Below are 17,310 nucleotides of genomic sequence, written 5' to 3'. Positions count from 1 at the left end.
AGCTTTGTGCTTACTATAATGTATATGTTTTGTCTAGCAATTGGGATTAGTTGTGAGTACAAATCCTCTTGATTCATAATAAAATAACCACATTCACATCAAAAGAGAAGTTATAGTCAATAATAGATAGTATGATGGGATCTGGTGAGAGAAGTATTTTGTTGAGCCTTTCACGACCAAATAGAAACACTATGCGTTGCTGAAAGTGAATCTTTCGACTAATCCAAATGTTGACCCTAATAGATTGCACGCAATGAAAATGAAAGAAGTGAAAGGAGAAGAAGAAGAGAGTTTCTCTCCCAAGCCCTATTGTTGCCCTTAGGCAATAAGGATACTGCGGGGAGAGAAGTACCTGTAGCAAGGAGATTCTAGAGTTTGTGGAAGAGAATGAGAACCTTAAGAGAGAGATATGCTTGTGAAAGATGAAGTTATGGTTACTAGCCTTGTGCACATAATTGTTTCCTGCAAGAAGGTTGTGCCCATTACATTGACAAGATTGCTACTTGAATACCTTCCAATGAAACAATTAGGGCACAACAAGAGAGATGAAAGAAGGAGTAAAGATAGAATTAGAGATAGATCTAAGTGTGGTGGTGTTATTAAATATAGATAATGAGTGATAGAGATAGAGTTATAGACAAGTATTGGACTAGATATGCAAATGAAATAAAAACTAGCAACATATATCTTACATGAGAGCAATCATCACCACCTTAATGGAGAGAGAAGATGAGGCAAGACTTCAGTCTGTCTTCAAGGGAAAGTATGGCACTAAGATGAGTGTGTCACTATGGAGTTGAGCTATTCTCACTCACTCAGAAATGTCCCACAATGAAGAGAAGGTTGCCCTTTTAATGGGTGAGGAAACCATGTTTTACATAATCACTTGATTAGGCTAAAGAATTAGCCCAAATCAAATGATCTTTGGATATTTCTTAGAACGGGAAATATTAGGACTCAAAATATCATGAAATTCAGCATTTTTGGTCGTTGAGGCTCCATGTGGGTGCATGATGTATGTGGGCCCCACCTAGGCATCTTCTGTGTGGCTCCAGCAGGGGGTCCCAACTTGTGTGTCTTGTCCTTCAAGGCATCTTTGAGGTGTCACATTCACATGCTTGTGTCGTTTATCCTCCAAATATCTTATTTTATGGAAAAAGACCAAGGTTACCTCTTTTCACTTGATCACCTGTTTACCATCTCTTCTTGCAGTGTAGTTGTGAGAGGATTTTTCACTGTTTTCCCTATAGCTTTTGACCTGTAACTCAGATTGACATGCTTCAAATGGAAAAATTGGTCTACTAAAAGAGATTGACTTGGTTTTTTCCTTTTCTCCATGCCCTTAGGTCAGGATGGTCCAAGAAGCTTTGGATCTTCCTTTTCATAAAGTCTTCTAGTAGGCCCTTCCCTGTTGTATCTATCCAAGAAGGTATGCATTATTGAAGGGTTATATTATTAAATAAATGTGAAAAGAAGAAAATAATTTATGTATGATATGGTATAGCTGAGATATTAGAAGAAATATACAAATGCTTTTCCCCTAGACAAAAATAGGCACAATCATTGATACTTCTCTTGCAATACTTTCTAATAGTAATGTACATTTATATTACTTTAAAAGTAGATACTAAGGTATGGTAGAAAGCTTTTATTTATGCATATGAGTATTATATGAAGTATTCTTATGCGTCAAAAAGTCACAAGATAAATCGTTTAACACTAGGTTGGTAACCTAACAGGACATAAAAGTGTCCTTTCAGAGTTTTGAAAAAAACCTCCAAAAATATAGTAGATCCACTCATTTTGTAAAATCCTTTCATGACGTTATAGTTCAAGGCCTACTACACACGGAAAAAATAAGAAACTCGTAAAATTTCTCATCTTTTGGTCACACCAAGCCTCCAAAGTTGATGGACCAGTGCATTTTCATCAAAACAGTCATTTCTTACGTTTTGTTGCATAAAAATAAGATTAGGGATTTTTGTAGGACTTGATATAAATTCCCTAGTTAACTTCAATGGGTTGGTGATCACAACATATGATTGATTCCCACTCACTATTTTTTTTTTTTGCCAAAATAAATAGGTACAAAAAAGTTGAATTTTTACCATTCTGCAAACCTATCATCAAAGTTTCTATAGCCACGCTCAATAAAAATAATATATGCATGTTTTCTTAGTTCCCTATTGTCCTTTTATGTTCATAAGGAGCCATGGAGCATGTAAAAAGAATAATACATCTCTTACCAAGGGGAATCTTGGGGACAAATTAAGATGAAGTGCTAAATACAGCAAACATGAAAAAACTGGGCTCAACATTATGAGTTGTAGAATCCCATAGAAACTATTCAATATCTAGCCAAATTTGATCCTTATGACTAGATATGGTTACTACCTACAAAATGCATGTAGTTGTCACAAGAAACTAACAATATTAAAAAAGCTATACTTCATATACTAGAATGTACTTTTGTTTTCTTCTATAATTGAACAAATCAACCATCGTTGTGTACTATGCAAAATAGGGTATTAGGTGCCCCAAAACTCAAGGAATATTAGCTTTATGTTACAATATGCGACATAGAAAATAAGAAATGCATTTGGATATCATGAAATCCACCAAAAAAATCATAGAATAGCTAAAATTGGCTAAAAAACAGGATTTGACAATTTTTGTAATTTGGTCATAACTTACAACTTTAATACTTATTTCTCCCTAGAAGCAATAGGACACGTTGAGGACTACTAAAGATAGTTCTCTAGCATTATAGACCTCACAAACATGAATTCTAGAGTGGTGTAGTTGCAAAAAGTTGAGAAAAGGCAAAAACAAGACCCGTTTTTTTACACAGTTTAGGTTGTGAAATGTTGTGCAAGGACAAGGTTAAAGATGGAATTGATATTCCAAAAAAATGTCGAGTTTTTTTTAGCTCATGAGACAACTTTCTAGATAGATAGCACCTCAAAATCCATTTTGAAACTCTTGACATAATTCAAGGAAAATGGTCACTTAACAGGACATAAAAGTGTCCCAGGACATACAAGTGTCCTATTACCAACCTAGTGTTAATGCCCGTTCCCACTATATATGTGCCATAGCACGGCAATCACCCCCTCTGAACCTGCACATCTTCCGGTATGTTCCACATTGTCTCTTTGTAAGATTAGTCCTCTTGTACATCTTCCTTGCTTTCTACTTCACTGGATGATTCCAGAGCTTCATGTTCACTTTGATCTTCACCTGTGTTTTTTTCTTCTTCCTCATCAACATCTTCTAGATCATTGTCTCCTCTTCTCTTAAACATTTTGATCCTTTTTCACACAATGGAAATCTTTACTTCTGTACCATCTAGTTCAGACAAGCTGTAAGTAGAAGTTTCATGCACATGCTTTACAACATACGGTCCAAACCATCTTTTTGAGAACTTACGCATGACTGTGTGCTGGTTATCAAGGCTACTATCAAACACTAAAACCCAGTCACCTTTGTCAATTGTTTTGCTCCTGAGTCGATGTCGCTTATCAAAGTAGTCCTTGTTTTTCAACCTTGCATTTTTGAGTCGTTCTTTTGTAGCTTCAATGTCTCCAGGTCTTCTCTCTAGTTGCCTAATATGCAGTGCAAGGAGATCTTCCACGCTAAGCCCCTCTTCCCAAGGTAGTACATTCCATGTGGGAATTGTATCTTCAATCGGCATCACTGGCTTTTGACCATACATTAGCTCCGCAAGCATGTAGCCAGTTATTACTGAGCTATGTGTTGTACGATCAGTCCATAAAGCATATGGTAACAGTTTTGGCCACTCACCAACTCTTCCTTCGCAAGCCTTGGCCAAAGCTTTGATGATAGGAGGATGCCCTCTTTCACTCTTTCCATGGCCTTCAAGGTTGTAAGCTGTAGTAAGTTCCTAATCTAGAAAAGAACTCCCTTGCTTCCTCCGCATCCAGTTCACCTCTATCTGTAGTGATATTTTCCACACAACCATAACGGAAAATCACCTCATCAAGAAGGAATTTTCACACAGCTTCTGTGGTTTTAGCTCTTAATGCTCTTCCTTCAACCTGATTAGTTAGGTCCTCTCGTGCAAGAACCAAGTATCTCATCTTCCAGAGTCCTAAAGGCATTGTGACTAGTCCGCAACCCATTTATAGTGCATGGCTAGTGGATATGTAGGGTGCAATCCATCACGATGTCGGACATTTGAATACATTTGACAAGTTACACATGACTCTACAAATTGACATACATCCTTATACATACCCTTCCTCTAGTAATTTTATTTCAACTTGGAGAAGGTTTCCCACACACCCCTGTGTCTAGCCCATAGACTCTCATGAAACTCTTGCATGAGCTTTACTTGAGTCTCTTTTTTACATATAACATGTTGTGGTGTAGCACCCTTTTGTTTAGGATTCTTCCACAAGTAACCATCCCTCAAAAAGTACCCATATGCTTTCCTGCGTATCCTCTTGAGTTCTTGTTCAGACCAATCATCCTGTTTTGTTAGAGTACTCAAGTAGCTTCCAATAAGAAGCCAATCACCTTCATAAATCTCTTTCAAGAATGATTCAAGTAGATTAGTCATACAGACATTGTTACCTTTGACATGAGAGATAGAATAGAACTTTGTGCCTACATCATCTCCCTTATCAATCATTTGGGACTCATTTTCATACCTTGCCCTTGATAGCATATCTGCCATTGTATTGTCTTTACCTGCAATGTGCTTAAACTCAAGATTTAAGGACTTAATGTAGGTAATCCACTGTAACATAGCAATGTCTGGTGTTGAGCAGCTAGTAATCATCCCAAGAAGTGGTAGACAATCTGTTTCTACAACCACACATGCACCAATTACGTACTCTTTCCCATTTTTCAAGGCTGTAACGATACCCCATAGCTCTCTCTTTATTTGTGGATAGTTTCTTTGGTGAGCACTTAGTACCTTTGCTCCAAATATTACCACATACCTGCGTCCTTCTTTGTCATCTTGCCCTATTGCCCATCCAATCCCTGTAGGACTGGTGTCTACTGTCACAATTACTAGCCTTTGACACCATAGTCTACCTTTCTCAAAGTTGGTGCTGACTAGAGCACCTCGTTTAGCTTTTTCATGGATCTTACATGTGCTTCTGTCCATTTAAAATTTTGATTCTTTCTAAGCAACCGATAAAGAAGATCAGCTACATGCACATAATGTGGAATCCAAGTAACATAGAAGACACATGCTCCCAGAAACCCTCTAACCTCAGTGATGCTAGTGCATGTTTCTTTCATTATTTGAATGGAATCTACCTTTGCTGGACAAGGTTTCCTACCATATGGCACGCACATATGCCCCACAATGAGCACTTCATTGACACCAAACATAGACTTTTTCCCTGACAATGTAAGATTCACTTCTTCCAACCTAGACAAAATTTTATCACAATCATTTATGTGATTTACCACAAATCTGCGACATCCCTTGAGATCCAAAGCTTCATCTTTGTCACTTTTTTCACATCCTTTGATAGGAAAATCATCAATGAAAGGCATTGTGATTTGAGGAATAAAGTCACGTAAGACCTTATTCATTCCATTCATCATATGTGAAACCAAGTTGGTTGCTCCCTGTGGCAAGGTACACAACCTTACCAAACCCAAAGGTGTCCTCATGGTTGTCAAGTCTCTGCTTTCGTTTGCAAGCTCAAATTGATCATACCCTGAGTAGAGATCCCCCATTGAGTAGATTGCCCTCCCTGCAAACGCCTCTGCAAACTCATCCACAATTGGACCTGTACCTACATTTCTGATTGTCACCTTGTTCACTGGTCGCATATCTTGGATGAAGCGTAGAGAACCATTCTTCTTTGGAACTGTGAACCACCTGTTTGAGTATGGAGCACAAGAAGGCTCCAAGATTCCCATTTTGATTTTCTCATTCAGTAGCTCTACTAACTTTGGCAAATGAGCCTTTGGAACCGGAATAGGCCGCAGATTCCAAGGCACATGAGGTATTGTGAAAATTACCATCGGAGCTACAATAGAAGGATCAACACATCCTATCTTATGTGGCTCAAATGAAAAAGCCTTACCATGCTTTGAAAGCATTTCTTTGAATCACTTTGTCTCCTTCTGTGTTAGAAACTCCTCGCGATGAATCTGCAACTCTTGGAAAGACTCCTTTGTGAAGGTATGCCCAATCTTTTTAGGATTCCTCAAACTTGGTTGTAAAGAAGCCTGCACAATATTTGCCCTATTGTTGGGTGGTAAGGGTGAAGCTAATGGTTTCACCTTCTTTACTACACTCTTGTATTTAGTTTCAACATGGAGTTCTGGGCCAACCATTTGGTTTTCTTTAAAGGCTTCTATTACTTGATACATTTCCATAGAGAAAACTTCCACAACTTCATTTTCAAGATGGAAACTAGAGCCCATTATAGCATCAAGCTCACCCATAGTATCTACAAAAGAAACTTGTTCACACAAACCCAAAACATTTTTAGTAGGCTCTAGAAACCCACTCTTTTTCATGCCTATTTGTACATTGTGCACATATTTCCTCTCACATCTGTTCAAATCTTCAAGTCTTGTAAAACATACTGATCCATTCCTTGTTACCAAGGATCTCACTGAAAAAGTTTTACCTATTTTTGGATCAGGCGAGACCCTTTTTCTTTTTGTACCACTGCAATCCCGCTTTACAATGGTACTTGGCCAAAACCCATCATTTTCCTATGGTCATGAAACTCTTTGCTCACCTTTGGTAGACAATGTTCTCTGAGGTTGTCACGATTTCTTTCATTGTTCACACAAACTGTGAGAAATTGGATAGCAGGTTTACCATATTTTCTACGTATCCTAGCATATGCTTAACCATCGTCCATTACCTTTGTTTCCATTCGAACTCCCACAATGTAGGGCTGTCCAAGGATGAGATGATATGAAGATGTATCCTGTACAAAGAAGTTTTGGTCAATCTTTACATCACCTATTGTCACCTTCACACCTGGACATGCTGCATACAATTCACCGGATGAATTGTTTGCCACTTTTACCATCCAACCATGATCTGTGTCCATTGGCCATTTGCACTTGTTGTAGAGACTTTTGACAGTATGTTTTTTTCTGAACCATGGTCAATCAAGGCAACAAATGGCTCTTCAAGATCACCTACCTTGACCAAAGTTTATGTAGTAGCCCTTGCCCAATGACTTCGTGAATAGTAACTCCTAGGAATATCTTCAACTTCTTCATCATCATTTGAGAAATGCACTTGCTTCACTCTCCCACTAGATTGGTTGCATCCCACCATAGTTTCATCATCCTCCTCCTTATTTTGCACCTACATCCCTTGTGTCTTCGAGGTTTCCCCTTCAATTTGTGGACGAGAATCTTCAGCAAGAGTTTGCCTCTTCCTCTTGATGATGTCAATGATCTCCTCATGGAATTCACGCTTTGCAATGCCAAGAACTTTTCCCATAGTAAACTCAATCTTGCTATTCAAGATCCTTTCCTCCAAGACATTCTTTAAATCTGTAGCAACCTCAATATCAGATTGTAGTTTATAAGTTGGGCCTTTTGTCTTACCTTTTGTTGGCTCTTTCTTCTTTCCTCTTGTAGAATCCTCCATGAGTACTTCAGGTGGAGATGCTCCTTGTGTTGAGGGTGTTTGAGAAGGCATTGAGTCGCTTGTTCCCCCACTTCTAGAAGCTCTTTTTGATGGTCCTTCATCAACATTCTCACATTTGCGCTTCTCTTCTACAATAGCCTCATCTTGTTGGCATTTTGTAATGTAGGCATGCACTGACAATGAGTCCACTGGATCATTCCATCCTGTTTCTAGATGTATGCAATCACCTGCTTCATGTAGAATCTCTTTTGTAAGCTTTCCCTTTTTAGCTGATTGCATGACATTTGGCCAAATTTGACCATGATGGTCATTCACCTCTTCATCACTAAGATGCTCCATTTTTATTCCATAAGTAGCTGCCTCAACTGAAGAGGTGGCATGGTTAACTGCCATATCCTCAACTAAGATTTGCATTCCCCCGTTCCTAAAGTTAGTTCTCAAGGGTGGACCTGTCTCTCTTAAGTGGATTCTACCATCCTTAAAAAAGACAACATCTTTTGACAAAGCATCACTAAAATCATCACAATCCCTTCTTACATGGTCTATACTATCACACCAATACATCTATTAACAAACCCTTCTTTGGGTTGTTGTCTTTGCCTAAGAAGTGGCCCTGATGGTGTGCCTTTTTATTCAAGCTTTGCAAGCTTCACCTTCAAGTCACACATTCCCTTCATAAGCTCATCTAGCATAGACTCATCAAACTTAGGAGCTATATAGGTAGGCTTTACCATTTTGTCAGAAGTTGAGGTTGAAGGACTTGTGGTGCTTACTACCATCTTGTCTCTTCTTCTTTGGCATTTGGCAAGCAACGAGACAGCACCTTCAACTTCATTCCAGTCGGTCTTTAGTCCTTGATCAGCATCTTTATCTTCAAGAAGAAGCTCCAAATTTTCTTGAAACTCTTTACCTGCGGCTTGTAAGAAAAGATATGTCTTCTCTGCATCTAGTGTGGCCCTTTCTGTCCTAGTGAGTTGTGCATAGCATCGCTCAAATTTCCTAAGTAGCTCAGTGTTATTGATAGTCCTTGCTTTGTCTTGACTACCCATTCTAAGAATGTTCTTTTGGTCACTCTCTCAGAGTCCTACATGAAATATTCCTCCTTTAAAGCTACTTTGAGTTCTTCCCAATTTCTCCCATGCCCATCTATAATTTCCCTAGCATGCTCCCTAATTTCTGGAGCAACAACCAACTCAAAGCTTTGAATCATCTCACCTTTTGACACGCGATGTAGCTTCATCTCTTTCACATACTCACTTAAGTACTTGGTTACATCTTTGCCATTGAACTGATCCATTCTGTTGACGACCACTTGTATGGCCTTTGTTGCTGAAATCTCCCTTCTTTCAGTGGCATGTTATTGTTGCATGAACATTGCAAATGCTTGAAACATTTTCATTGTTACTGGGTCAAAATGCATACCCTGTTGCTCAACATGATCACCCATGGTTACCCACAAACTCTCACCCTGGAAGATTCGCGTCAGGTTCACCAAAAATATGTCAAGAAGTTGGAGGTCTTGCCAAAAAGGCACCGGGCCTGTTGTTGCGGTGAGAGCTTGTGAGGAACCTCAAGGATTATGAGAAGGAGCTAAGATATAGATAACATAGCTTCTAGAGATAAAGAAGAAATGTAGCCAAAGAAGCCGCTCACTTTTCCTTACAAACACACACGTGATGGAGAAAACTCATGAAAGATAGTCAAAACAAAACAAATATGAAAACATTGAGATTACGATCATATCGTATCATGGGTAGGATAAAAGGGTTAATGGATGAGTTAATGATATTTAATCTTTGTTGTCCAAATAAGCTACCGATTTCTCTTTGGAACTGTAGCTTTGTGCTTTTATAACGTATATGTTTTGTCTAGCGATTGAGATTAGTTGTGAGTATAAATCCTCTTGATTCATAATAAAATAACCACATTCACATCAAAAGAGAAGTTATAGTCAATAGTAGGTAGTATGATGGGATCTCGTGAAAGAATTATTTCGTTGAGCCTTTCAGGACCAAATAGAAACACCATGCATTGCTGAAAGTGAATCTTTCGACTAATCCAAATGTTGATCCTAATAGAATGCACAGAATGGAAATGAAAGAAATTGCCTCTATGTGTATTATGGTTATTCATCAATGATATACTTAGTATGTTCAAAGATAAAGGTGTGAAAGAAGTGAAAGGAGAAGAAGAACAGAGTTTCTCTCCCAAGCCCTATTGTTGCCCTTAGGCAATAAGGATACTGCGGGGAGAGAAGTACCTGTAGCAAGGAGATTCTAGAGTTTGTGGAAGAGAATGAGAACCTTAAGAGAGAGAGATGCTTGTGAAAGATGAAGATATGGTTACTAACTTTGTGCACATAATTGTTTCCCACAAGAAGGTTGTGCCCATTACATTGACAAGATTGCTGCTTGAATACCTTCTAATGAAACAATTAGGACACAACAAGAGAGATGAAAGAAGGAGTAAAGATAGAATTATAGATAGATTAAGTGTGGTGGTGGTATTAAATATAGATAATGAGAGATAGAGATAGAGTTAGAGACAATTATTGGACTAGATATGAAAATGAAAGAAACACTAGCAACATATATCTTACATGAGAGCAATCATCACGAGCTTAATGGAGAGAGAAGATGAGGCAAGACTTCAGTCTTTATTCAAGGGAAAGTATGGCACTAAGATGAGTGTGTCACTATGGAATTGAGCTATTCTCATTCACTCATAAATTTCCCACAATGAAGAGAAGGTTTCCCTTTTAATAGGTGAGGAAGCCATGTTTTACATAATCACTAGATTAGGCTAAAGAATTAGCCCAAATCAAATGTTCTTTGGATATGTCTTAGAATGGGAAATATTAGGACTCAAAATATCATGAAATTCAGCATTTTTGGTCGTTGAGGCTCCATGTGGGTGCATGATATATGTGGGCCCCACCTAGGCATCTTCTTTGTGGCTCCAGCAGGGGGTCCCAACTTGTGTGTCTTGTCCTTCAAGGCATCTTTGAGGTGTCGCATTCACATGCTTGTGTATTTTATCCTCAAAATATCTTATTTTGTGGAAAAAGACCAAGATTACCTCTTTTCACTTGATTCACATGTTTACCACCTCTTCTTGCAGTGTAGTTGTGAGAGGATTTTTCATTGTTTTCCCTGTAACTTTTGACCTATAACTCGGATTGGCATGCTTCAAAAGGAAAAATTGGCCTACTAAAAGAGCTTGACATGATTTTGGCATTTTCTCCACGCCCTTAGGTTGGGATTTTCAAATTGGGATGGTCCAAGAAGCTTTGGATCTTCCCTTTCATAAAGTCTTCTAGTAGGCCCTTGCCTCTTGTATGCATCCAAGAAGGTATGCATTATTGAAGGGCTATATTAATAAATAAATGTGAAAGAAGAAAACAATTTTTATATGATAGAGTATAGCTAAGATATTAGAAGAAATATACAAATGCTTTTCCCCCATACAAAAAGAGGCACAATCATTGATACTTCTCTTATAGCACTTTCTAATAGTAATGTACATTTATATTATTTTAAAAGTAGATACTAAGGTATGGTAGAAAGCTTTTATTTATGCATATGAGTATTATATAAAGTATAATTATGCGTCAAAAAGTCACAAGATAAATCGTTTAATGCCCGTTCCCACTATATGCGTACCACAACACGACAACGTATAGGTTTTAATCCTGATGATAGAGTATGCATGTTTGTAGCTACACGATAAGTTTCCATTGGGAGTGTATGTGAAATAGATCCAAATGCATATAGTTCTAACATGCTTATTGGGGTAGACAATGTATCAATGTCAATTGATTTTAATTTTGAATAGAGAAAATTCATTCCATTTTCAACAATGGATGCATTGACAGTGGGAGATACTTGTTACATTATTGTTAAATGGAGTATTGGGTTTCTACAACATGTTAATGAGATATAGTACACAGGGGTTTATATGCATGAGGATGACAAAGCAATGAGAATCATTGGAGGCATAATATGATGGAATGGAACACTAGAGGGAGGTTTGGAAGGATAAGAGGGTCAACTATGAGATGAAAGCAAAACACATGTAGTAGCCGAAGGGGCTGTCATGTATGTGTGTCCATTTGATTTTGTAAACATTGTTGAGCTAGATTAAGATAACATTGGTATTCGTATTAAAACATCCTATGCTAGTGTGGCTAGTATTTTTGAAAAATATAATGTATGTAGCATTAATCTTGTTTGTTCACCTGTGAAAAAAGTGATAACTATGGATGGAAAAGCGTTGTTATAGCATAAGGATTTTCATATTACAGACATTACAAGAAGAGACATGTATTGAATCGGCTCATTTATTACTAAAGCCTATTTCAAAAAAATAAAAGTATTGATTTAAAAATATGAATCCAAAATTTTCTATGAAACCTTCTAAGAAATCCATCACGAATCGGTATCATCCATCACCTCGTTTCAATTATAGATTATTGTTCTAGAAGGTGTTGTTAGTATACCAACCGAGATAAGTTCATGGCTATGCATAATGAATTTTGGGCATAGATTTTGCAAAATAGAACCAACTATGTGTATGATACAATGCTAACTGCTGGCGTGAGAACACAACAGCTACAAAGACTTGCAGTGTATTTTATTTTAATGGAAATGAGCTTTGCAGTAGAGTTTGGTACAAAATTCATGGCATTCAGAAAGCTTCATTTTATCGTCATTGTGAACAATTTGAAAACGGGGTTTAATGCTTAGTGCATGGTAATGATAGTAGTGATATAAGAAAAGGAAGAGACCATACAAAAATGGGTAGGACTTTTATGTTCTCTTTTGTAGAGTAAAAACGGGAGAGAATGTCACATAAGAGTAAACTCAAACATGGATCTAGGGAAACCTTGCTAGCAATACAAATGAGCACCTTTATTTTTTACCTACATAAAAAAAATGAGTGAGCACCTTTATATACAAGGTTTGTACAAATACGTTGATTATATAAGAATTTGTAGGTGGCGTCGAAATGCCTTGCCCTATGCTGTTTGCCCTGTGCTGTGTCGAAGTCTACCTTGCCACCATAGTTAACCCTGTAGTAGCATCCATGTGTCTGGAATGGGTGCGTTAGTATACTCTTCCTCTACATCACGGGTGGCATGCTCTGAAAGTGGGGACTCCGTTCCCTCGCCACTACCAAAACAAGCGAAGCCACAAGATTAGCCGCCGCTTTGTCTCCCATGATGCTCGATGTCATGAGATGAGGGTCAACGCGTGCTGCTAGAGAAAGTTTGTCGACGGTGTTCTAGCAAAGCACAAGTGGAATGGAGTGGCGTAGGACCCTGTGATGCGATGGGAGTGGGACCCTGTGATGGAAGGTGAGTAGGACGATAAGAAGGGGCCATAGACTAAGGTGCCATCAGTGCCAGGCCCCCTAGGTAAGGAGTCCCTTCCTGACCCCCCCATGGTGTGGTCTACAGAGAAAGAACGTAGGCCTCGATCTACCACCGGTGGAGGACCTTGAGTAGAGTAGGTGTAGGATGGCCATCCCTGCAAATAACAAAAATAAATCTATGAAACCCGTGGTTTAGTGTTGAATAGCTAGAAACAATCTTTATTTCTTTGCTTGTTCTCATCGCCTCAAGACTCGGGTCCACTAAAGGCAATGTCCACCCCGGGTGGGAGCCCACCTGGGACATGAACCAACCAAACCAAGAGCCAGATGGTTGCTCCCCACCAGGTGGTCTCTCATCTGACATCTACATTACAAAGAGAAATATGAGATTTGGCACATTACAAAGAGAAATATGAGATTTAGCCAAAGGTGAAGTGCACCTCTTTAGATATCATCACAGTCTCAACCGTGGTAAAACCAAAGATACATTGCGATAATTTATGCATGAGTGGACCAATGACCGCAACACCACGATTAAAAAAGGACTATACCCAAGAGGAAGCTTCTAACCTTCGGGTGCTATGCTCCCGTACTTAGTGTCTGCATACATGCATAAATAAATATATATGTACACACAAATATATATACAACTACGTAATGTAGCCATCCTTTTGAGTAGAGATAAAGAGTTATGGTTGTAAATGTAGCCATCATTTTGTGTTGTGCGTCGTGCAAGGGTGCTCTTGCTTCTTTAGAGTGCTATGAAGAAGAGATTCATTATTGTGCTTCTTGTGCAACATCTCTTCACAGGAACTCCTTGTTCGAGGGATTACTTTGCATATCGCATGGCTGCCTCCATTCAGAGGTACCGTATCATTAAAAGCTATCCAACCTAATGCCTATTTGATGGGAGAAAGAGATAGGAAGAGAGATAGAGAGAAAGATCTCAGAGAAGTTAAGGAGAAGGGAGTAGAAAGAAATTTCCAAGGGTCCATCGACGTCATGTAAAGAAGGTCTCTTTCATAGCATTCTATAGAAGCAGGAGCATACCCGCATTGTGCACTCCACAAAATGCTTGCTCCACCTACAACCATTGATCTCTATCTCCCTATTTCTTTATCTTCCTCTCTCTATCTTTCTCTTTCTCCTGATGGATATCTCTATTCCTCTCTCTCCCTCTTTCGCTCTTTCTCCCCACGGATATCTCTATCTCTCTCTCTCTCTCTCTCTCTCTCTCTCTCTCTCTCTCTCTCTCTCTCTCCCTATCTCTCTCCCTCTCCCTCTTTCCCTATCTCTCTCTATCTCCCGCTTTCCTTCTCCCTCTCTCTCTTTCTCTCTCTTTCTCTCTCTCTCTCTCTCTCTCTCTCTCTCTCTCTCTTTCTTTCTTTATCTATCTATCTATATATTTCTCCCTATCTCTTCCTCTCTCTCTCTCTCACTCTCTCTCTCTAACAAATCTAATACAGAGATACCCTAAAAAATCTAACATTTGCAAACAAGCAGATATTAATTGCCATGCACGAAGAGACATTTCAACCACGCAACCATTTTTCAAATGAGCGAGGTATGTCATGATATCTCTATCTTTCTGATCAATTTTTAGAGTTTATGCATGTACATGTGTGTGTGTGTGTGTTTGTGTGCGTGCATGTTACTATTCGTGTGTTTGTGGAGTAGAAAACAATAGGGAAAGAAGGGGGGGCAATGTTTTGTGAATACCTTTGGTTGTAGCGCGGTTTCTGGTTAGGTTGAGGTTTCAATGACGAGCGCAAAAAACCCCCTTCGAGAAGAGCCTCCTTGACCCGAACGTGCGTGTGTGTGTGTGTATGTGTTGTTCTTGTGTTTAAGATGGAGATAATGAGAGATGGAGTAGGGAAAGAGGGAGGAGGGAGAGAGGGAGGAGTGGTGTGGGAGGTGGAGAGGGGGGGGGGGGGGGGGGGGGGGGGGGGAGCTTGAGATGTAGCGATGGCGGAGAGGAAGGAGGGTAGGGTATGCAGTCAAAATGCGGCATACTCTCCCCTCCTGCTCTATTTTAGGTGCCAGGAATTACTGCGGATATTATCACGTCTATTCTTGCTTCTATTACCGCGCCTATTACTGCCACTATTACCACGATAATTCATTTCAAATGGATACAAATGTATCTGAGGTTGCAGAGGAGGAGGGGGGGGAGGGGTACAAACCACCCCTTCTACCCTTCGATATCAATTATTTCATTTCTTAGCCTTTTGAGTTTTTTTATGAAGATTTTTAATTTTTTATAAATATTTTATTTTGTAGTACTTTTAGATGTTTATTATTTGCATTTTCTAAGTACACTTTTATTTAATTAATTTTTTAGCACTCATTGTTGTCTATTCTCTTTGAATTTAAGTTTAGTATTATTTTTATTAGAATTTAAAACTTTCTCTAATTCTTTTTTTTTTTAAAGGCACATGACTAAATAAAAAATTTATTGCATGTGTAGGACATCGACTGTGATTATCATGGCCCCCTCTGGAGGCCTTGAGCATGATCGATGGCTCAAGGAAAAACTCCCTTGTCCTTGCACCAAGTGCAAAAGGGCAATCCCTCGCTTGAGGCGCGTTGCACCGGAGCACGTGGAGAACGAAGGGCTTTGGCATCCTTCAAAAAGCGCTCGGAGAGATGAGAGCGCCACTCACCCGTTGCTTGAGGAGGTGCCCCATTGGTCTGTGTTTGGTGGTGGTGTTTCGGCGCACAAGGCCTAACGATGGAGGCAAGAGCTACTAGACGATTTGGGTGCACCACATGGTGATCCTCCCGTTGGCTCTACTTCCACAACTCCTATGGCATCTCAGTTGCACTTTGAGGTAGAGTATGAGCACATGTTTGACATGTTTGATGAGTGAGTGCGACGTGTGCGAGGAGGACTGTCAGACCCACACTCAACGTGCAGCAACAACGGTTCTCAACTTGCAAGTGAAATTCGGTTGGAGCAATGCAAGTGTTGATGCACTCCTTGGGTAAGTATGAAATATGGCTTTTTATATACTACTCACTCGCTGTTCCTTGCCGTCTCCTAGCAATTTTACTCATATGCGGTTTGTTGTAGTTTGATGGGAAAAATATTTCCAAAAGATCATCACATGCCTCGAGGTTGTCAACGATCTAGATCATATATCACTGCACTTGGAATGGAGTATGAGTGCATCCATGCGTGCATCAATGATTGCATGCTATACTCCAATAAGCACGCACATGCCACCTCATGTGCTGTGTGCGGGGACGCACTATACAAGACCGGAATGAGCGAGATGCACCTACCTTGCAAGGAATTGATGCATTTTCCATTAATTCCTTGCATTCAACACATGTTTAAAAGCAGTTCTATCATGGAACTTCTTGCATAGCATGCCAACCACCGCTAAAATGATGTAATGATGCGTGTCCCTACCAATTCACTTGCATGGAGGCACATCAAAACTCAATGGCCAAAGTTTCAGTTCGAGACATGACGCTTGAGGCTTGGGTTAGCAAGTGATGGTGTCAAACCCTTCAACACTAAGTCTACTTCATGGAGCACTTGGCCTGTACGTGATGATCGTCAATTACAATATTCCACCACGAGAGACAACCAAGAAGGGCAATATACTTCTTTCCTTGTTTGTGACAGGGAAGTAAAAAGTGTCAAATATTGACGTCTACCTCGAGCCACTCATCAAGGAGTTGAAGTAGTTATGGAGAGGCATTCGTGTTGTCGACGTCTCACCTGCAAAAGGGGAGAGAGAAGCCATTGTGAGGAGAATCCTTATGTGGACTATGCATGACTATCCTGGGCTTGGCGAGATTTTTGGTAACCCCCTTTTTCTCTCTCTCTCTCTCCCTTTAGTTCACTCATCTCTCTAACCATATAATATGTATGCAGGGTTGCCCACATCGGGGCACAATGCATGTCCTACTTGCGGACCATCGTTTGTGACAAAGAGGCCCGATGCCTTGAGCAAGGTAAGCTATCCAAGCAACCATCATTTCTTACCCCAAGGGTATAGCAAGAACAAGGCTCCAATAAATGGAAATACCCCTCTAAAGCTCACGATGGCAGATTGAGCAACCATTTGGGAAGAGCACCACAAAAAAAATCCGGCTTTGTGTCCTCCACCAAAAGGTATGTCAAGGTATTCCATACTTTTAAGGCTTCCATATTGGAAGGACTTAAAAATACAACACCTCTTAGAACCCATTCACATATTCAAGAATGTATCCCAAACACTATGGGACCACATTATTGGCAAGAAGGACTCTTTGGGTGCAAGGGAGGATTTGAGGCTTTTGAAACGTCTCCTTGCCTCTGCTTCTCCACGCCA

Source organism: Adiantum capillus-veneris, chromosome 8 (assembly GCF_014529385.1).
Source record: "Adiantum capillus-veneris isolate H3 chromosome 8, ASM1452938v2, whole genome shotgun sequence".
NCBI classification, from domain to species: Eukaryota; Viridiplantae; Streptophyta; class Polypodiopsida; order Polypodiales; family Pteridaceae; genus Adiantum; species Adiantum capillus-veneris.
The sequence above is the reverse complement of the archived record's forward strand: the minus strand, read 5'-3'. Positions refer to the sequence as shown.